The following is a 5158-nucleotide window of genomic DNA, read 5'->3' as shown; positions in this document are numbered from 1 at the left end:
CTTGAAAAGACAAACGTGTGAATAAGATTTACTTTGTTTTTCATATTGTTGCAAATCCCACATCTAACGTATCTGCGGTGAACCATAGACCACTGAATGATGTTACAATGTGTCACTCAGTGTGTATTATACAAGTTACCATGCAGCTTGTAAAATCTGTATGACACAAAATGAAGATCTGGAGACATTTAAAGGTTTACCAAGCAGAATTCAATTTTTTTTTACCCTGATAAGTTCTTTAAAAGTATTGCTATTGGACCTCTCAAGTGTGAAACAGTTAGACCCCGATGTACACACTCGATCATTGCAAGCAGGAGTGGCTGTCTTCATTTGAATTAAGACTGAATGTGTCTGACCATGACAACATGCATACATTGCGGAAAAAATAGGAAAGTGCTATCGCCTTTCACTTACCGGTAAATTTATGTTACCACATTTCCAGTAATACCCAATATCCTGGACGTGTATCATTATACTGCTTTGGATTACTATGTGATGAGTGTGTAAATTGGGGAGTCTTAACTATATATGGGGTTTGGTAAGGAATGATTTAATTATAGATAATAATTAAATTATTTGCTTTTCTCTGGATATTCATTATAGTTTGGTTTGTTGCAATTTTTCTTTTGTTCCATGTCTAAGTGCCTTTATTAAATGAACCACTGTTTTTTCTTCATTGGTTGGGCTGCAAGTAACTGAACTCCCATGTTAGCTTACAGTGCCCAGTTTGATGAAATGTTTCATGTATATCATTGGGTTTTTTGATACTTTATCATAAAATGCATCGTGTGTGTGTGTGTGTGTGTAAGAGTCAAGTGACTGGCAAATCAGAAAGGAGGCTTAACATTCTACAGTTAAATATATTGGCTTCTGCCTTTGTCATTGACAGCTGGATTTCAAACCAGATACTAGGAGCCAAAGTCTAAAAATAGTGGAGAAAAGAAGGTGGCATCTACTATACAGTATAAGTACAAAATATGTTTCAAACAATTCAAGGCATCAGTTAATGATTGTGCATTATCCTCTAAGATAAGACAATGGGGTGTTAGGGTGTTGAGTCTGTATATCCAGAAGCGCTCTCTTTTAGTGTCCAATGATAGGTTCGTTTTTTTGTTGGATACATTTCTCTCTGTGTGTAAGTAATTGACTACAATCTACAAAATTGTTCAGCAAAGTCCTTCACTAAAGGCTCCTGAGCAAACAGCATTCATGAGGCAAGGGCATGTGGCCTGTTGTGTATCTGAAACTGGTTAAAGAGAGGGAAGACATAATATTCAGAGTTGATGGAAATAATTGAGAAGTTAAATACAGCTTCTGGGTTACTTATCTAAAGCAAAGGATGAATGATGAGGTAACTAAAAACCATATTCACTATCAGAAGGCAGGGGCAGGGGAGATGTATTTGCATGGCACCAAAAAGATATCCACAATGGGACTAGGTAGACCTCACCATATCATTGTGTGCGGGTATATATTTATTGTTGAGCCCCACTAGCAAAAATATTTTCAAAGGGCACAATAGCCATTTAGTAATTAAATTGGATTTAATTTTTAAACTGCTTTGTGCCTCATCTTTCGCTCTTAGTTAAAAGGTAAAGGGACCCCTGACCGTTAGGTCCAGTCGCGGATGACTGGGGTTGCGCCTCTCATCTCGCGTTACTGGCCGAGGGAGCCGGCGTACAGCTTCCGGGTCATGTGGCCTGCATGACTAAACCGCTTCTGGTGAACCAGAGCAGCACACGGAAACGCCGGTTACCTTCCCGCTGGAGTGGTACCTATTTATCTACTTGCACTTTTTGCTTCTATTTTGGGCTGCCTTCTAGGGCATAGTCCTCACAAGCTGCATACAGAAACAAACACAGAACAGAAGCACAAAAACAGATTCAAAACTATTATAAAGGAGCAGCTTAAATAAAGATGGCAGAAGCATTTCATAAAAATCAGAGGGTGCTCCCTGCCTGGGCATATCACAGCCAAGTTTACAGTGAATAGTATATACTCCTTAGTATATGCCTAAGGATGCTAAGGAGTCCTGTACCCTAGGAAGGCATGGCACTAAGATCAACTGAAACATCAGAAACTTTTCCTTCAACTATATTAGTCCATTTTAGCAGGTTTAGCAGAAACTTGCCAACTCAGATCTAGTGCATCCAAGTTTGCCTTCTCCCCCTCCTCCCTCCCAGTCCTTCCTTTTGTGTCTTCCTCTTTTTAGAATTGTAAACTGAAGGTCAGGGACTATCTTTGTAAACTGCAAATCTATCTTATTTTTCTTCCAGCCGATGAACAGACTTTTTTATAATAATAAAACACACCCTTGGAACAAATGCAATCTAAATGTTCCTACATATTGTTGGACTCCAGCTCCTATCACCAGCAGCCAGTATGATTTAAGGGATTAATTAGGCTGTAGTGCAAGGATACCCAGAGGTCCCTCACCCTGATTGGCTTCACTTTATCCTCAACGGGTATTTTTCGGATTAATTTTTTTGCTGTTTTCACTTTCCATATTTTATTTGGTGCTGTACTTGGTGTGTGTGTCCCCCCCCCCCCCGCACTTGTATATTGTACGGCGCCGCGGGGCAATCCCTGGTTCGGAGCTGGAGGCGCGGCTTAGGCACACCCAGAAACGAAGGAAAGGGGGGGGGAAGCACCGGCTGAGGAGAAAAATCCCTTCTCCCACTGAGCATGTGCAGAGAGCGCTTCTCCCGCCCTGACCAACCGCCTCCGTATGCAAGATGGGCGGTGGGCGTGGCCTCCCGCAGCCCAGCCCATTCCTGCGGTTGCCGCCATTTTCGAATATGAACCGTTGCCCGCGGCCGAAGGGGGCGGGGCGGGGCATGAGGAGCGCAGAGAGAGAGAAATTGTGGAGGCCTCACAGGGAAGCGGCGAGTCCGCCGACGTCTCCCGCCCAGCTCCCCTCAGTGAAGCGGGGCGGGCGAGGCGGGGGACGGATGGACGGACGCGTAGCGGCGCTGCTCCCGTAAAGCAGCGCGAGATCCTCGTCACCTTCCTCAGGTGCGCCGACGACGGCCGGCAACCAGAAGCGGCGTCCTCCCAGGGCGCGTGCGCGTGCCTCTCGTCAGGTAACTAACGGCCGCGCTGAGAGACAGAGCGCGCGCTGCGGCCGAGGCGCCTGATGGACTCCGTTTCCATTGCTTTTGCTTCTCCTTTCCTTTCCTTCTCTTCCTCTCTAGCCCGGGAATACATGAAAGGGAAAGAGCAGGCGGCGGTATTATGTTGACGCGGCCCTCTCTCGGTTTCTTAGCGGGATTCATTGCTAGCCGCAGCCTTCATTCGCTTTGGGGTTTCTTCACCACAACCGCCACCGTAGCCTCCGCTTTTATGCTGTTGAGGTTGGGGAAGGGAAATCCCCACCTCAGTTTAGCGCGAGGATTGTTCGTCGCCCCCCACAACACCCTCCCTTCCCCCCCCTCAATAATAGGGGGGCGCTCTTCTCTTTGACTCGCCCTCAATGGTCACACAAGCAAATCGAGAGAAAGGCGGGGAGGCAGAAATATCTGGTGGTTTCATTCTCCCTCCCCTCCTTCCTTTCCACTCCTCTTTTATATGAAAAAATAGTTGCATGGTGCTACTCCAAAACAAAACCCAAAACGAATTATTGAATTGCAGAGGGTTGGACTAGATGATCCTTGGAACCCCTTCTACTCAATGATTCATTGGGGGGGGGGAATCAGGTTTACAAGGACCACCTACCGGTACATACAATTTATTGGTTGCTCTTTTTTTAAAACCAAAGTAGCTTACAACAAACACATCCATTGAAACAGGCATAAAATAAAGGGAAAGAACAAGGATAATTACGTTTTTAAAAGGCAGGTTTAAATCATTCCACCCACTGGAGGTCGCAGATAATTAAGAGTTAAAGACCTTGTGAAACATATACATGCACATACAATAAAGGACAAGTTTAAAATTTGAAAGGAACAATTCCAGAAAAGTATTTTCTTAACTGCTTGCCCAAGCCATTGTGGTGGTGTAGTTAAGAGTGTTGGGCTGGCAGACCAGAGTTCAAATCCCCACTCAGACATGAAGCTCATTGGGTTACCTTGGGCAAATCACCGTCTCTTAGCCTGGCTTACCTGACAGGGCCGTTATGAGAATAAAATGGAGGGCGGAAACTGTATGCCACCTTGAGCTCCTTTGGATGAAAGATGGAACATAAATCAAATACATAAAAATGTATTAGCTTCCAGCTAGGGCAGGGGTGGGTAGCCTGTGATCCTCAACATCTTGCTAAAATACCACTATCCCTAAGGTAGTTTAGCAAGTTAGGGCTTGTTAGGGCTGATGGGAGTTAGTATCCAACAACAGCCTGAAGGACCACAGGTTCCCCCTCTAGGATTAAAATAAAAAGAGAAAGTAGCCTCTGCTGCTCCATAAGAAGGCTCCAGAAGCCGCAGCCAGGTAATACTTTTAATGGGGCAAACCAAGATGTAGACAAAATAAGTTGCAATACCCACCTTGATGGTTTTGTTGTTGTTATCTTCTTATTACATTTATAGTCTGCCTTTCAGTCAAAGTAGCATACCAAGACTGGGGACACCTGGTGTTCAAGTCCCCACCCAGCTGTGAATTTCAGTGTGTGTCCTTGAGCCAGTTCCTCCCTCTCAGCCTAACCTACCTTAAAGGGTGGCTGTGCAGATAAAATGGGAGGAGAGGACCATGTAAGCTGCCCTACACCACTTGGAGGACAGAGTATGAAAGTAACAATTTTTTTGGAAGTGAATTCCCCCCCCCTTCCTTTCCCCTCTTCCATTCCGCCTACTTTTGCTTTCACATCCAGTCTGAAGAAAATTTATGGAGCATTTGAAAGTTTGTTCCTTGTTTTGGGAGGTTCTGATAAAAGTATGGCCTGCCTGAATTTAGGATTAAAACTTCTTAAATGTTTTCACTCTGTCTAGTGGTCACCAATACTTTCGGACTTCGGCATTATATTACTGTATCTTTCTTTTTAAAAATTATACATTGCTGAATTCTATTTCATGTGCAGTATTCTATTTCTTCCTGTTTTTAGATGGGTGTTGGAAATATTTTTATTCTGTCAGACATTTTATGGTTGATTTCTACATTTTCATGCTACCTCTTTGAGTTTCATTGTGATTTTTTCCCCTTTTATGTGGCTTCCAATCACAGATTG

Source organism: Lacerta agilis, chromosome 13 (assembly GCF_009819535.1).
Source record: "Lacerta agilis isolate rLacAgi1 chromosome 13, rLacAgi1.pri, whole genome shotgun sequence".
Classification (NCBI taxonomy): Eukaryota; Metazoa; Chordata; class Lepidosauria; order Squamata; family Lacertidae; genus Lacerta; species Lacerta agilis.
Note: the sequence above shows the minus strand (reverse complement) of the source record.